The following is an 18,037-nucleotide window of genomic DNA, read 5'->3' as shown; positions in this document are numbered from 1 at the left end:
CAATTGTTTTGAAATAGTTTAAATAATTTAAAATATCATCTAAAACTTTTAATAATTTGTTTTAGAGAGGCAGTTTAAACATGTTTTTGTTTTTTATAAATGAATACTGTATATTGATGCTCAGATTAAATATTCCCTGATCTGCTCATGAGCAAATAAACCAACATGAAGCCTTTCCCATCATTGTGTCAGGGTTTTTTAAAGGTCTACACCAGCTGATCTCTGACTGACACTAACAATGTTTGACTGTTTTCCAGCTGATGGTATCATCCTGGTGAGCCCTGTCCGTCCTGTCACTGAGGGAGATTCTGTTTCTCTGAGCTGCAGGTTCAGAAAACAACAACAACTTTCTGCTGTGTTTTTCTATCACAATGACAAACTCATCCAAAATGATACCAGAGAGGAGCTGATCATCTCTGCAGTGTCAAAGTCAGATGAAGGCTTCTACAAGTGTCAGTCCTCAGGAAAACAATCACCACAGAGTTGGATGGCTGTAACATGTGAGGAATCGTTACAGTTATTATTGATAGTACAAGGGATCTTTGTAAATTGTGCTGATGACATATTTTATCTACATTTAACTGAATGTCATTATTATTTACAGCAGTGTCCAGGTCTGAGAGCTCTTCATTTCTTCTTCCATTGATCGTTGGACTGGTTTGTGGAATTTCACTGATTATTCTTCTGCTGCTGTTGTGTCTCTACAAACAGTCAAAGGGTGAGAACATTTCCTCCTGATATTAGATTGATTATAGTCTAATGATCAAAGTCACTGATGTATTCTGATTACTCTATGAGGACTGTGAAAGCAAGAGAACAATTAGTTTAAAATCATGTCTCTTTTCACAGATTCCTGCTTTATCAGGTCGGTACAACTCTCCTCTGTCTCATCTTCAACGTACTAGAATTACTTTCAGAGATTCTGGTTAAATCTACTGGATTCAAATGTTTTGGTTTCACCAGGTCTCAGAGAACAAATCAGAGCTCTGCTACAGATCACATGATCAACCAGGATGAAGGTCAACAGAGTGAATATGCTTCTCCTCTCCATGGTCAGCCTTAACCCTGACTTTAGTTTCTGACTAATCTTTAATGACAGTTCACTTTTTCTTGTGATCTGATCTGAACCGTTACACAACTCACATAATGACATTAAATCCAACCTTGGCTTCATTTGACTCTGTAGGTGATGCTTGTGTCTATGAATCAATCAAAGGCCCTGAAGACATTGAAAATGGTACAGTATGTTCAGTAGTGAGGAAAGTAAAGAAATGGACCTTTTAGGATTATGTGCTTTTATGCATTAGTGTTTTTCAAGAGACAATCTGTGTCATTCACCCGACATCCTAAGAATTGATCTTTCAGGAACAATGCTCATAACCTCCTGAGACCCGAGCTTTTATTTGATATGCATTTTTAATTTCTCTGCTCTACCACACTTAATGCGACTCACGGCTGGATTCCTCGCAGGTACAACCACCGATATCCCTGCATCTGTCCAGTTCCAGCTATTTCATTTTGTATGAAAGCGGCCACCTGCTACAGACAAAGTAGTTTGGGGAAAAAAACATGTAGACACTGGTATTATTTCATTATTTATATTATAAAGAAGTCACCAAAGCATGACACAATATAAAACTGTTCATTTTAATACCTCAACACGACTGAGCAAAGACAGAACAATGAAGTCCCAACATCCTCAAATGAGTACTTGGTGATTAGTGACTTTGTCGCTCATTGCTTTTCATAAAATGTGTTAAATTTGTGAGTCATATCAAACTGGAAACGTTACTAAGCGTAAATGAATAAGTTTTAACTTTGCTACCACTAGATGGCAGACTAAAGGTGTCCACTAATGAGGACAATGGGTTTAAATGAAGCAGAATAAGCTACAATAAAACCTAAAACTTCATGTCCCCATATGAGGACGCAGGGTCTCAGGAGATTAAGTTCCTCCTGAACGTTGTGCAGCTCTGATCTACATCTGCTCTGAGGTTGTTAGAGTTTAATGCTGCTGATGAGGTTTGATCACTTCATAAATCCAAGCTCGGATTAATTAGTTGAAACTCGTTCTGTTCAAGATGAGACAACATTTTACAACAAATAGAATATTAAAAGTTGTACACACTTTTTCCAGTTAGTGATTCACATTTAACATGAATCTTTTTTAAACACTAGAATGAGAAGATTTTCCGTAAATGATTGAAGTTCAAACATGTCACTATATTTCAGATGAATCCAGGGATGTCACATATTCTTTGATTGAGCTTAAAAACATCACTAAGAAGGGTGAGTGTTTATGTGGAAACAACCACATACAAGATGTAGAACAAACAGCAGCTGAGACCCTTTTATAGACCAGTAGCATCTAAATAACAGATAATATCATCTGATCCTTTAACAGAGAATAAGCAGAAACCAGAGAGAGAGCTGTGTTTACTCTGCTGTGAAGACTGGATCATCTCCAGGTTTGATTCATTACAACAGTCCTGTCTAGACAAAGATCCTTCTTCTGTGTTGTACAGTTGAAACCTCAAGTTTGGCTTTGGTTTCAGATGACGGTCTGATGTATGAACAGGTTCTCTTCCATAAGAAAGGTAAAGCCAAGAGAGACAAAGGTGAGTCAAGTCTATGTCCACCTGCAGCAGTGATTGTTGGAACAGGATGATCTTTATGTGATGTGGCTCACTGGAGCCTAATGTAGATATTATTGTCGTTTGTTACACGTTGTCTTGTATTTCTTTTAGTACAGTAGGTTTCTTTTACATTTTAGTGAAGAAGCTGGATGTGTTTTTTAGTTTTAAGAGACTGAAACAATCTCTGTCTTTGTTCACAGGAAAATCAGCTCCTGCAGCAGCTGAAGAAACATTTTATTCTGAAATCAAACCAGGAACATCTCATGGTAAATATAACATTAATTTCTAAGAATAGATCTCTGTTGTGCTCAGACTAAAGGAGTTTTGGTCTGATTTGTTCCTGGATTCCACCCTCCTGGTAAATAGAGGATAAACCATCAGATTATCTGGTAACGTGAAGGTTCACACATGTAATTTTAAGATTTCTGAACTGCTCACATTAAACCTGAATGACATCAAACATGTTTGACATCTAGGATTTAAGCAGAAGTTAGCAGTTGTGACTTGGATATTTATTTTTGTCTATGTCCTTTCAGGTCAATAGAGATCTGTATCAACAAAACCATCTGAATAGATCATAAAAGTGAAGCTACTCACATGAATAAAGACATAAACCAGCTGAATGTGCTGCTTTTAGTGCAGATGTATTTTATAAAAAGCTTCAGTTTGTATGAATGTAGTGATCGTGTGGCTTTAATATCAGCATCTTTTTCACTTCTTCATGTTCTGTCATCAAACATCATTCTGTTACATGTCCACTTAAAGAAGCTAACTATGTTGAGAAGAACTGATAGTATAACAAGTATTTTATGTTTCCCTGAACTGATTAAGTATATTGTAAAGAGCTTGACCTTTTCTAACTGTTATGCATCAATAAACTTTTTAATTTTTAATTTTTTTGTCCTGAAGTAAAATGTCTGTAGTGTTTTCATTGTGTTTATGAGATGGTCTTCTTACAGTTTAATGTGGTTTTAATCAAAGACAAACTCTGAATCAGGGCATAGGGACATATTGTGATCACAGATGGACTCCCAGTCACATCTTGAGCAGCAGGTCACAGGAGTTAAAGTTTGAAAAGTCTGTTCAGATTTGACATGTTTCATACGTGGTGTGTTTGTGTGTGGATATGCTACAGAGTGCTCCATGAGGGAAAGTTGAAGGTTACATAAACAGATGACTGCCCTTTTCCCTGCAGTGAGAAAGAGAATGATTTATTTTAAACACAAAGTATCTTCAGGGTGGGCACAGACAAAACAACAAACCAGGCAGCTAGTTAGCTCATAGTTAGTGCTGCTCAGGTGACTCCATCCCTTAGTGATGCTGCTATAGGCCAAGGATGATGGGGGATGATGCTCTGAGCACCTATCCTCTTGCACCAAGCTCCCATCCTCTAATTTATTTTCTGTCCTCTAATGACTTTTTGTCTCTATTACTACTCATGTATCTGTGTGCTACTCCTGTATAGCATGTTAATAGCTGTGTATCTTTTTACGTGTGCGCTTTAGTCCGATGTTTGTATCTATGACAGATGTGTGTTTATGTCGTTCCTGCTGCTGCTCTCTTCTCTTTTTCTGTCTCTACCTGGTTGGCCTTAGTCAGGTGGGTTCCTCTATACGAGCTGGGTTCTGTTCAAAGTTGCTTCATAGATGCTCTGGGGGTTTTTAGGCCAGGCTTTGTAAGGCATCTTGACACGGTTTGAATTGTTATTGACACGACATAAATAAAATCAAAATTGAATTGTAATGAACTTCAAAATCATGACAGTCACACAGACAGTACAGCACAGTCATAGTTGGAGAGCAGAATAAAGGTAGAGAGACCGGCAGCTGGAAAACAAACAAACAAAAAAAGTTCTTAGAAACCGAGTCTCAGTCAATTCTCCTTGGTGATACTTACAGCACCTGGGACAACAGCACCCCCTGCTGGCAGGATGAGCATAACATTATGACCACCTTCCTAATATTGTGTAGGTCTCCCTTGGGCCCCAAAACAGTCATCTGGAGCAGCTTTATACCAGTAAAACCTCCATCCTGCAGATGGATGTTCAACCTCAGAGCAGAAACACTATTTATTTTACTTAATCATTCATTATTTGTGTGTAAATAATAGAAAAAGACATCATGTGACTTTTTATTTCTGCCCCTACACTTGTACCTTCCCCAGTGCCATTCACTAGCAGTAATCCTGAATTCTCTTTCATTTGGAGGTTTTATTGAGCTCGTTGTTCTCCATTCATACTCCCACTCTGAGTCTCCTCCATTGTCAGTCTCACATCTGAGGACGCTTGTCTCTCCTGTATATATCCATGACCAGTCGGGTCTCTGCGTCACAACAGCCCTGTGTGCCCCTGTTTGAAAAGGACACATGAATGATAAGAGATTCAACTTTTTAGTGTTGTTTGCAGCAATATCAAATATTGTGTCACATCTGAGATATTTATCATGAGATTATTGTGCTCACAGAATAACTCCAGCACACAGCACAAAGTATGCCTCATCCTGACCCACCCCTAAAATACTGAAACTGCATCAAACCAAGAGGACTGTCAATTACAGAGAATTTACATTTCATACAACAGTAACTATGTTTGTGGAAGTGTTCAGTCTACAACACAGCATTATGTCCAACTCATCTCATCTTCTCTACACGCAGAGTTCTTTTTCACAGCATCAGACTTGAATGTACAATCACACTATTTTAATCTAAATCACACTCATCATCTCACTCTTTCTTTATGTACAGTCAGGAGGAAAAACAGAAAGAAAAAAGAAAAAGGGATAAAAACGGGATTTTGTTGACTCGGCTCGACGCGGCTTGATGTGAACAGGAATGCTGCATCGATGTTGATGTATCTGAACATACATTCTGATGTTGTCACTTGGTGGCCTGACAGACTGTATCATTGTAGAAGCTTTAGCTCAAATACAGAACCGCACTGAAGTTAGTTTTAAGTTGGATATTGGACAGACATTCGCTCCGGTTAAACCTCTTCTTCGCTCCAGTGCGACTCCGAGCAAACCACTCCAACATTTCAAGTGCACCCGTATTACAGACTTTACAGTAAACACAAGGAGATAGAAGACGTCTGCTGATATTTACATAGAAAAAATAATAACGAATATGAAGAGATTTAAAATATAAAAACAAGAGGTGTAGACTATCTCATGCAGCCAGTGGAGTACTATGATCCCACACTGATTATGAGTCAATTGATCACATGACCTGGAACTGTTGAGCTTGTAGCGGACCCTTGGTTCAAAGAATGAGGCGGAGTTTCGTACGGGTGCCTTAGTTTATTATCTTGCGTGGTCTACAGCACCGTGAAAACTATGCAGAAAGAATACAACAGAAAAGGAAGAAACAGTTATACACATTAAACATATTGTCGTTATTCAACAATACAGAGTCAAAAAGGATCAACCTTATCACCATTCAAAAGAACAAACAAATAAAAATACATTTTATTAGGAGATTAAACAACGTTGCTAAACTCGAATAAAACATTAAAATGACGTTAGTGGCATCACCAGATACGAATAAATCAACACATCAAAATAAAGCAATAACACAAATCTGAAGTCCACATACCTCGTTCCACTCCACCAAGGGAGCTACTTGATTTTGAAGGTGATTCCTAATAATAGCAACGACATCAGACTATACTGAGACAGTATCAACGCAAAACAATACATAATTACAATACACCAAAGGAAAACTTACTCGAAGAGCCACAAAGATGAGCCAACAAAGAAAAGGTCAGCAGCACAAAGGCCGCGCCAGCCCAGAGAACAAACGATCAGGGATGGAGGTGCGCACAGGTGAGCGCACACACAACAGAGACACAGGTGGAGCTTACAGGGATGCGTAGTCTCCTCCCTTTTATATCCTGCTCCCTCCACAAAAGAGACTGGCCACCAGGTGGCAGTCATTCGCAGACATTTAAATAAGCCCTTCAGTGAAGAGAATGGACAGATCAACAGACAGGGCACAGGAAGACTGAGATGGCAACACACAACAATTTACTGTCATTTACAGAGCTAAAATGCTAATATTTACATTAAAAAAAAAAAACGAATAAAAAATATATTTAGAGGTTTAAAGCATAAAAACAAGGGGTGTATCTCATGCAGCCAGTGGAGTACTATGATCCAATACGGGTGCACTTGAAATGTTGGAGTGACTTGCTCGGAGTCGCACTGTACCCGGAGCGAAGAAGAGGTTTACCCACACTTTTTTAACGATCACGTAACATCTGAGGAGAAGAGGAGATACGGCGGCAGATATCGGGCTCTGTTCAGAACACAGTGATTTATTCTAATACCAACAACCTTTAGAAAGAGTCCATTCTTCAGGTCATCAACAAACTAAAGGTGTTAAATAGATACACCATGTGTCCCCCATTGTTTATCTGCAGTGTACTGTGCTTAAATGTATGATGATGACGTTCTCGCGATGACGTATGAGAGGAGAAAAACACGCAGGCGCGGAGCAGCTCTCGGAGATGGAGGTCCGACCCGGGACTTCTGACATGTGAAAGACCACCAAACCCGGGATTTTAGATGTGAAAGGGGTTCACCACTGTTGAACAAGTCTTGGACATATAGTGTGTGGTTCCAGCGCCGCCATGGTAGCCTCCTACATTACCCCGTAGACATATATAAGCATTATCCAAACTGCCAGGTCACATAAACCCGACCAATTAAATATTCAAATCAGATTCAGTCCTGTGGCCCCGTTTCTCCATTTCGTATTTTGATCTGAGTCTCAAATTGAAATATGAAAAATCAGGCATTTTTTCGTTTGTTGTGTGTTGGATTAACTAGTGCGTAGTCTGAAATATAATAAAATGTATTAGAAATATTCTCTGAATATTTTTCAACGGGTAAATCAGAATAAACATTCAAATAAACTGCTATATGATTTACAGTTCACCAGTAATATTCCTTACTTATGTATGAACTGCTACTTAGCACAATAGAGCAACAGTAATGTCATGTAAACAGTGGAGAAAACTGTACAGTTTCCAACATAACCTTAGCAGGGGCAAAACGTGCTTAACAGCATTAGCTTATATATCCAGAGTGTAAACAACAGCAAATAATTCGACTTAATTCGATTTCAAAATTCTTATTAATATTAAGCTTAGACACGATCACAACAATAAACTGAGTTGTAATATTAGTGCTAGCAAACTAAATATTCATCATTAAACCACCACAGGCATCCAAACTTAGCTGCAGTGCTAGCAAAGGGGAGAGCTAACAGCTACTGTGCTACAAGCTGCTCAGCTTAGCTAACTCAACTCACAGAACATATTTCCATGTAACACAAAGTGCAATGAAAGTCGAAATATTAATAACTAAGAGGTAGAAAACACTTACATTTCCTCAAGAACGCACACAGGATACGGTGAACGCACACACATAGAGTCCATGCAGCTTCAGCCTGCTCACTAGCTGCTCTGCTGCTCGTCCAGTGTGGCTGATATATTCTGACCTGTCCAGACTGCGCTACTGCCGTTTCACCAGCAGATGGCGTCTCACGTGCTGGGCTTTCTCACAGCACTGATGCTGTCCTGTGGCATATTTCTGAATTTCCACAGGACGCAGAACTCGTCACATATCTGCCTCATTGATGAGAACCGTACATGTAGCTGAGAGATTATTCTGTCCATTGCAACATGAAACACTCCATCTCTGAATTGGGTCTCTGGGCTTTGCTCTTCTGTCCCTTGCTTTTCTGGCTCATCAAAGAAATGCTTCCTCTTTCTCTGTCTCATTTCTAACTGGGATTTGATGCCCATGGACGTGGCAGCAGCAGTTGCCTCTGTCATAAAACTGTCCCATGACGCATGCATGCAGGCAATCTCCTCCTCCACTTCCTTTATATTGACAGCTTGTACATCTAGTGAGATGGTTGAGGACTGGCTGGTAAGATTTCTATCCTCTATGCATTGTAACACCTTGACCCAAAAAGTGAGGAGCAAAACTGCATTAAAGGACTGAAAGTAGGTCTTTAGACTCTGTGCTTCAGCTTTGGCTTCACTGGTGAGGCTACCTGTTGTGGTAAAGGTGTCTAATGCCTGATCACACCAGGCAAATGTTTTTCCACTGGGCACTGCCTCTATCCACACACTCCATCGTGTGTCAGACAGTTGTGCAGAGAACAACCCAAAACTCTTGGTAAGATTTCCCATCGGTGAGGGCTGCCACTGAATAGTTTGTACAGCTGATTGATGAAGCCAAAGAATATGTGTATTTGTGGGCAGGCCCGGGCTGCATGGACACCAACTAGGTTTAACGTGTGAAATGCACATGGTGAGTATGTGGCCAAGGGATTTTTATTCAGTATGCGAGCTTGCACTCCTCTCACTTTTCTGCCATGTTAGCTCCGTTATCATAGCACTGACCCCTGCAATCAGCTACATCTATCCCATGTTCACGTAGTGATAGTGATTTCCTCTCCTGTCTTTTTTAAAAGTCCTTAAATTCAAGGAAACGTTCATTTATTTCCCACCCACCCTCAGTGGAAGTTTGACTGACATACCTCAGCAACAGTACATTTTGCTCCAAGTTTGACACATCTGGGGTTGCATCACACATTATGGAATAGAATGTCGTTCTTGCCTTTGCTTCAAAATAGTGTTTAGGATACGCTGAGCACAAAGTTCAATAAATTGGTTTTGGCTGTCAGGTGAAAGGTAATGAGCTTGGAGTCTCTTTCCTGTTGCTGTGCTCTCTAATGTTTGGTAAATCGTCATTTAGAATGGTCATTAAGAAAATGTCCATTGTCTGGCTCATCTAGTGTATTTGTGCTGCCCCTGAATGGCAGATTCCTGAAGGCTAAGTACAGTGTTACATCCAGCAGCACCTTCAGTAGTGCTTTGTTTTTGTTTTTTTCGATTTCTGTTTCCATCAATTTTAGTTGTTGGCTGTCAGTTCCAGACGTCTGTAGGACAGAATGTTGTAGGTTCTTCCATTTCCAGTAACAATGTTTGTGTGAACGGTTTCTTTCATGTTCTGGAAATCTCTCATAAAGCTTTCTGTATTTTATATTGGATATTTCATCCCATCTGTGGAATTTAGTGCACTAGTTGACCTTTTCTCTACTTCAGAGGAGAACAACAAGCATGGTAGGCAAAATAAGGCCTTTTTTGAGTTGCTATATACTATCCAGTCCCTATCGATTTTTCTCTTGCATTGGGGGGACGTGGAATATGTCAGATAGTTTGGGAATTCCCTGCCCTCTGCATCTGCTGGCAATTCCTTTGCCCTCTGTGAAAAAGGCGTTGGTTTTGCCACCACATGTACGATGTTCACTCTGTCAGAGTCCGTCATTTTAGTTGGCCTTAATGCAGGATGGCTGGAATTACGTGTGTGATCATCATCAGTCTCTGATCCATCCTCCTCAGACTCTCCGACAGGGCAGCGGGACTCTCCCGCTCCACTGTGACTCTCTGTCTCTCTCTCGTCTCTCTCATCGGTAGCCTGACTCTGTCCTCGCGGGCAGCGGGCCCCTCCCGCATCACTCTCCCCTGACACCTGACTGCAGCTGGATCTCACTCCTCCTTCTTCTCTTTTCCTTTCTTTTCTGAGCACCGGACTTGTGCTGACCGGACATTTTGAGCGTCCTGAACTTCAAATCAAATGACAACATCAAATTTTGATCAGTGGCCAAACCATTTTCTTGACCACTATTTCAGAATCAGAATCAGCTTTATTGACCAGGTATGTGAACACATACAAGGAATTTGACTCCGGTCACTTTGCTCAATGGTACAACAAAAATAAAGAACAACACTATAAGCATAAAAATAGAACGTATGAAGGAAGAATAGAATTTCAAGGACAATATGGATGAAAACAAATAAAAAGCTTTTATTTAAATATTACATATTCTCTCCACAAATAGGCCTATTTTAATTTATTTTTAATTATTCTATAATTTAATGAAGGTCTCCTATCGGTGGGCGCGGTCAGCAGCAACAAGCTCAGCTGAAGACTGGAAGACTTTTGTTAGACCACATTGTTTTCTGACCTGTAGGTGTCTCCATGACTATAAAGAATGTAGTTTCTAACTGTCCATTCTGCTACAGGTTTATTTCTATCTACTGACAATCAATGACCTCATCATTTCTATCTGAGACACCTTGAAAAGAGGAAATGCAGCCTGAGGTTCAAACTAAACGTCTGCTGTTCAGTAGATGACTTGTCTTGTGTCTTTCAACACACTAGAAAGAGGACAGTCTAGACTTAAGTCTTTTATTAGTATTTTAATACCTTAATCTAAAATCCCTAATTGTTACTAAACATGTAGTTATTAACTGGATAGTGTAACATTGTGCGTAGCTGCATATACGCACAAAGGCTAAACAGACAGAGTGGGTGTAGTGGGTCTAATTTAATCACATGAACAGACAACATAGAATGACATAACATAAAGTAACATGCAAATATAAGTTACAATGCTTACTGCCTTCTCCATCACACTTTAACTAGTTTCATGTTTTCTTTACCACCAAGGGTTAACTCAGTTGTATTTGCTGTGGCTGGACCGGAGGTGACAACATGTTAAACCCTCTGCAGAGGTGTGAGGTTTGTTGAAAAAAGAAGGAAGTAGACAGAGACTATCTTGTACAGAGCAGAGTGACACGTTGTGAGGACTGGATGTGAGGACGATCTCAGAAATCTTTCTCTAAAACGGAGTGACACGTTGTCAGTGCTGGATGTGAGGATGGGACACACTTTGCTTCATGTGCTGGGATTATTGTGTAAGTACATCACTTTGAGTGTTGTCTAAGAAGTCACTCCAAAATCTACACGTGTCCAGCTAGAGTGACATGAGGTGACTTCTCAGTTCATATCATGTGTAAAATAGTTGTGAGTTCAGAGTGGACAAGGAGCTGGTTTAACCCAATGCAGTGGTGTGAGTCTTCTTCTTAATGCAGCAAAGGAAGTGGGACTAATCAAACAGAAAATGATTCAGCAGTAAATCCCACATAGTTCACTGTTTCTTTTCATGGGCTACAATTTAAAGTTTCTCTTCAAACAAAATGCTTGTATTTCAAAGGTCAAATAGGTTTTTATTGTCATTTCAAGCATATATGAGAGGATGAGAGGACGTTCCTCCAGGACCATGGAGCTACTTGAAGACATAGGACTAAGTACAATACTAGAAAATTGCCTCTGGGAAATTTTGAAGTGGTTACGGGAGCTAATGCCGGGGGTACCGTCTCTGTCAACATGGGAATTAGCACACTTTGCCTACATTTAGCACAGTTAGCTTATGGTTAGCACAGTTAGCTTACGGTTAGCTGTAGCATGTTTGTACATCCTACTACTCTTCCTGAGTGTATTTGAAACTGAACAGACAACATGTAATAACATGAAGTTTCCTGTGTGTGTGTGTGTGTGTGTGTGTGTGAGTGTGAGTGTGTGTGTGTGTGCATATGTGTGCGTGTGTCGCGCACTTGCACGCGCCTGTGTCTGTGTTTGTGGCTCTGATAACATAAAGTTACATGTGTGCTTATGTGTGTGTGGCGTGCGCGTGTGTGGGTGGGTGAGGGTGAGTGAGGAGGGTGAGTAGTGCGCACTTGCACGCGCATGTGTGTGTGTTACTGTAATCACAAAATTACCTGTGAAGTGTGTATTATGGTAAGTAAGCACATTTAGCCTACATTTAGCACAGTTAGCTTCCGGTTAGCACAGTTAGCCTGTGTGTGAGAGATTAATGCATGTTTGTGTATCCTACTACTCTTCCTGTGTGTATTTATAACTGTAATAACATAAAGTTTCCTGTGTGTTTGTGTTTGTTTGTGTGTGGCGCTTGCGTGCGCGTGTGTGTGTCTGTAATTACTAAGTTACCTGTGTGTGTGTGTTGGTGTGTATTGTTGTAACATTAATGTATGGGACACAGGGATCATCTGTATTATCAGTAGAAACATCTGATTAATGAATTGGTCTCAGCTGTGACCCAGAGCTGCGGCTCAGGGGTTGCCGTGGCAACTCACAGTGGTCGTCAATGACGACAGAAGCGTGCGGAGCCGGGACACAAAAAAGGGCTAGATTTCCCCCCTTTTTGCTGGTCTCACATTTGGGCTCACTGTGACAAAACGGTAGCTCCTATCAGAAAAACAAGCAGACCGTGGGCGTCCTAAGACATTCCTGAAGACTTTGATATGGTTTTTGTCCTTGTAGAGGAAATATTTTGGACACACTCACGAGTTAAACACAAAGGTCCTTTTTCTTTTCTCAGAAAATCTTTGCATTGAAGTGAATGGAGAGCAGACAGGTACTTTACCGCGAACAGAGGCTCGCAGTTTAAATTCTGTACGTCTCACTGCTTTGCTGAGCACATTGTGAGAGACACAACCGGTTTGTCTACAGCTGTGGAAAAAATCATGGCTCTAGTGTGTAAATTGTGGCCAATGGGAAACTTATCGCAGTTTTTCACGACTTACGACTCTTACGGCTTCGCCCCGAGCCTCCAGTCTACAGCAGCAAGATGTAGACTGGAGGCTCGGCCGTTGCCCCGTAGCCCCTAACAAGGGACTGAACATAAAGAGGATGTGTGCAAGTTTGTGCAGAAAACAGTGTCAACAGTGCAAGAACAAGAGACAAACACTACAAACAGTACAAAACACTTGGGAGACAATGCAGCTAGAAAAAGACATTACACAGAACAGAGAGCAGCACAGACTGATAATCAGACTAACAGAGTATGAGTTAGGATGGTTGGAAACATTTGACTGATTAGCAGCATCATGTGTGCAAGGGATGCAAAGATGTGTGCAAAGGACTGACAGGTTATGAGTATAGTTGTGATATTACGTGGTTGTGGGTGAGTGTGTTTATGTGTTTGTGTTGTGTCCAGTCTCCGTCAGTTCAAAGGTCTGATGGTTTGAGGAAGGAAACTGTTCCACAGTCTGGTTGTGTGGGCCTGAATGCTCTGGTACCTTTTCCCAGATGGAAGGAGGGAGAAGAGTGTGTGAGGGGTGTGTGGGCTCATCCATGATGCTGGTGGATTTGTGGATGTAGTGTGTGGTGTAAATGTTGCTGATGAAGGGTTGTGAGACTCTGATGATCTTCTCTGTCCTCACTATCTGCTGCAGCATCTTGTGCAGTTCCCAAACCAGACAGTGATGCAGCTGCTCAGGATGCTCTCTATGGTCCCTCTGTAAAATGTGGTCAGGATGGGACCACAAACTGATAGAAAGATGGAGCAGGGACCCCCTACTACTGTATATATAGTCTAAAATTCTAGTTTAGATCAAAATTGGCCTAGTGCCATGAATAAACACACCTTGTTATTGTACATTCAGTACTAAGCTGTTCAAAGAATACACAGGTTCATATTTCATCTTCATATTTTGTTTTGTTGTCATGGTAACATGAATAAACATACCTAATATATGACACAGAATCATTTGTGTCTGATCTAAGTGCCATGTCTCCATGAGTATAAAGAATGTAGTTACTAACTGTCCATTCTGCTACAGGTTTATTTCTATCTACTGACAATCAATGACCTCATCATTTCTATCTGAGACACCTTGAAAAGAGGAAATTCAGCCTGAGGTTCAACTAAACGTCTGCTGTTCAGTAGATGACTAGTTTGATGCTTTCAGCTTTCAGCACACAGCAGAGAAACAGTTTTTTTTTGCTGCAACAAACTACTTGACTTTCTGAAGCAGACATTTCTCTAATGCAACATTCTTCATTGTACTGTTTGATATTTACTCACTGCATCATACGACTATGTGCATAGTGCAACAAAGTCTTGATAACTATTGATCAGAAATGATCTTTTCAAGGAGTCAGACATAAAATGATATAAAGCAACATGTGAATATCACTTCCAACACTCATTGTCTATGACCTCACAGTTTGACTAGTTCTACATCATCTTTACCATCAAGAGTTAACATAGTTTGTATTAGCAGTAGCTGGACAGGAGGCGTCAACATGTTAAACCCAGAGCAGTGGTCTGAGATGTTGTGGGGGGTGGATGTGAGGATGATCTCATATTGATGTGAAGTGTAACTTCTTCTTTCCTCACGGTTCTTTCTTCCTCTTCAGATGCTGCAGTTGTTGCTTCCTGGTATGAAGTTGAAGTCTTTGTCTGAAGCAGAGTGACACGTTGTCAGTACGTGAACTCAGAACAAACACAGTACAACTCAATACAGTCATGATGCACTGGATATATACAATATAACACACACAAATATATTTAGATTTTAGGTAAAGTGTTGAAATAAATATTTACTCTAAGTTCGTATGGTTGTAGGTTGATAGAATCAAGTGTGAACTGAGTTTGTATTTGCAGTAGGAGGACAGGAAGTGTCACAGTGTTCTGTGGTCAAACCCAGTGTAGTGCTTTGAGTTTCAGTGAAGACAGAAGGAAGTGGGATGGACTAAAGGACAGAAATAAAACATTAGCAGAACCCCAGTGATCTCATACTGACATGAATCTTCTTTTTGTCCTCACAGTTCACTGTTTCTCTTCATAGACTGCAGTTCCAAGTTTCTCTTGATACAAACAGGAAGTATTTCTCAGGTACAACAACAGAGTGTCAGTGCTGGATGTGAGGATGGGACACACTTTTCTGTGTGTGCTGTTGTTGACCTGTGAGTACCAACTATTTATCTTCATACATGTAGGCAGGGTTTTGACAGGTGATCTGATGTAGTTCAGGAGCCAACAACTGTGTTGAATAGTCACAGACAGATAATATTGCTTCTTCATTTGTTACATTTTATTCACTAATTTGGTTCCATATGGAACTGGAAATGTCATAAGAAGCCCAGTTATTTTTAAATATTTCTTTATTGTTGAAGTTTTGACTTTTATTTTAGTGTTGGATACACTCCCCTACTGTGGACATGCTCAAGGTCAGTTTCTCTGTTTATTATTTGTATTCATTCAAGATTAGTCTGAACGTAATTCATCCCTGAATTGTTTAGTCAGTGTATTTATTATTTTAATCTATGTATCTAAACAGATTGTAGAGTAAAATAGAAGTCAGTTTATTTTATGTTGTTGACTGAGTAAAGTTGAGGAGAATATTTGTGTTTGGTTGTAGATGCTGTGCTGACTACTGACCCCTACTGGTCACATTTGTTCACTGGAGAGTCTGTTACCTTCATATGTGACATGAAGGAAGGAGGAGTCACTGACTGGGATTATAAAATCAACAAGGATGGTGGAGGATTTACTTCCTACTATCAACGCTACACATTAAATCCTCTGTCTCCAGGTGACAGTGGTGAATATCAGTGCTGTGGTTTACACTTGTGGTCATATCAGACAAAGTGTAGTAAAACTGTCACTTTAACTGTATCTGGTAAGATCTCATTGTTTATTGTCTTATTCAAGTGTGTTAATTTTATAGAGTAAATATCATTTGAATGTCATTGAATTTGAGACTTTGATCAGGACCTCTGTATTTAAAATAAAATGACTTCATGTAGCTCTGCCACCGTGTTGAAATGGACATAAATCACAGCTGCTTCAAAGTATTTAAAACAAATTATAAATATAGTGGCATTGTCTGTTGAAGCATCCATCCTTTTGTCAAGTTCATTAAAGTAATGAAGAATTCAGAAAAGTATTTTACTGAAAGTGGCAGGTTGATATGACAGAAGATTTAAACATATATCAAAACATTTTCTCATTTTATTTATAACATAAATATTCAAACACACATTTAAATGTCAACACTGTGTTTCTTCTTTTTGCCTCTAACCGTAACAATCAAACTCATTGACTCATACACTATGATCATGGTTTAACACTCTATAAAAAATATCATGTGTGATGAGAGGTACAGATTTGAAGTATTGTTGAATATAATCTGAGTTACAATCAAATGAGCTCCTCCTCAGGTGCTGCTTATGGAATCAAGCTAAAATGTGCTTTGTGTCTTTACTTGTCAACACTATTTTAGTTTTTCTCAGTTGCTAAAACACTAAAAGCCATTGGCTGAACTCATTTAGCTAATTGTGCAGTCTGTTGTCAATACCTTAAACCATTTCACATGGTAAAACACAATTTGCAGATCTCACTTAGACTTTTCAGCAGAACTCTAAACACATTGTCATTCTCAAAACACATTGTGAACTCTAATGCACATGTCGTCCATACTGGGAAACACAAGTGGCAACAATCAAATGCAAACAGAGAACACACGTCATTGATTCAACACAACCAGTCAAAACTGATTTCACTTGTTTCAAATCATGTGACACAACCAATATAAGCCAGGTCAGAGAGCAAACAGGTTGTTGAAGGTGGGAAGGAGAAAGTCTTAGAATGGACAGAAGAAACAATGTGAGAGGACGAGGACGAGTGTGTATGCGAGGTGGCAAGAGGAGGAAGAGGAGGAGGAAGAGGAAGACAAAGAGTGGAAATATCTGATGAAATTCCAGCAGAAACTAAGGACAAGCTTGTGAGATTCAGGGTACAGTTGTGTAAAAAATAGGGCTACAAGGAGGAGGAAGAACAAAAACTGCAAAGAGCAAAGCAGAGTAGTAATTTCTGATCAGTTTTGAGCTGCTATGATAGAACATGTTTTCTGTTCATCAAAAGACAATGATGGAAACATTTGAAATTTGTTTTGAGATTAAAAATGTTCTTCTCCCTGAGAACTGTATGTTTTGAACAATGTGTTTTTTATTTATTGGTGTATTGTTCACTGACTGCTTGATAGTGTAAATCATTTTGATCACTTTGTTTACGATTTGAGAGCAGTGTTTGGTTTTGAGCACAGGTAAAACTGTTTTCAGGTGAAAGTTTCATTTTGAAAGAACAAAAACTGTTTTGTAAATAGTTGAAGCTGAGGTTTTGTGTTTAATGTTTTCAGAAAATGGAGCAAGGTTTCAGAAATTGTGTTTTAGCAATTGAGAAAAACTGTAATACATAGCAGTAAGTGGAGAAATGAAGTCCAGCAGTTACAAGAACAACATGTCCCTACAGGTCTGTTTGGCTTCTTTTCCATTTAGGTTTTGAAACATTTTAAAAGGCATGTAGTCCTGCATATTGAATGTTTCAGCTCAACTTCATCTCATCCTCCTGTTAAAAACAATACTAGTACAGTATGTAGTTAACTTGTGAGGACACTGATTAGTTAAACCAGGAAATGTAACCGTATATATGTTTGAAAAAGTTGATGGTGACTGAGTCCACCAGAGGTTCTTCTGAACTTTAACCTAGAGACAAGTCTTTGTTCTTCTGGTGGAGATGTTGTGATGTTTTGAGAGAAGAAACCTACATTATGAATCAGGAAAAGAGTGAAGTTGCAAATGAGAAGAATTGAGACAGAACTGAAGTTAAACAGGAGCAGTGGTGAAGATGAAAGAGATGGTTCTGTAGTGGAGGAGGAGAGAGAGGATGGAAGTGAATGA

General features: G+C 39.7%; 2 long non-coding RNA genes across 2 annotated transcripts; one reads left to right on the top strand and one right to left on the bottom strand.

The window, feature by feature from the left end:
• Positions 1–4,539: 4,539 nt before the first annotated feature.
• LOC125023575 lies at positions 4,540–8,109 on the bottom strand. Its single transcript, XR_007114648.1, has 3 exons — positions 8,018–8,109; positions 4,791–4,983; positions 4,540–4,685 (listed from the first exon to the last, which is right to left on the bottom strand). It is a non-coding gene; the product is annotated as an uncharacterized LOC125023575 (long non-coding RNA).
• Positions 8,110–11,269: 3,160 nt separating this feature from the next.
• Positions 11,270–15,526, top strand: LOC125023513. The gene is made up of 4 exons (XR_007114629.1): positions 11,270–11,406; positions 14,714–14,780; positions 15,125–15,262; positions 15,491–15,526. It is a non-coding gene; the product is annotated as an uncharacterized LOC125023513 (long non-coding RNA).
• The last annotated feature ends 2,511 nt before the right edge of the window (positions 15,527–18,037 follow it).

Source organism: Mugil cephalus, chromosome 1 (assembly GCF_022458985.1).
Source record: "Mugil cephalus isolate CIBA_MC_2020 chromosome 1, CIBA_Mcephalus_1.1, whole genome shotgun sequence".
Taxonomy (NCBI): Eukaryota; Metazoa; Chordata; class Actinopteri; order Mugiliformes; family Mugilidae; genus Mugil; species Mugil cephalus.
The sequence above is the reverse complement of the archived record's forward strand: the minus strand, read 5'-3'. Positions and strand labels throughout refer to the sequence as shown.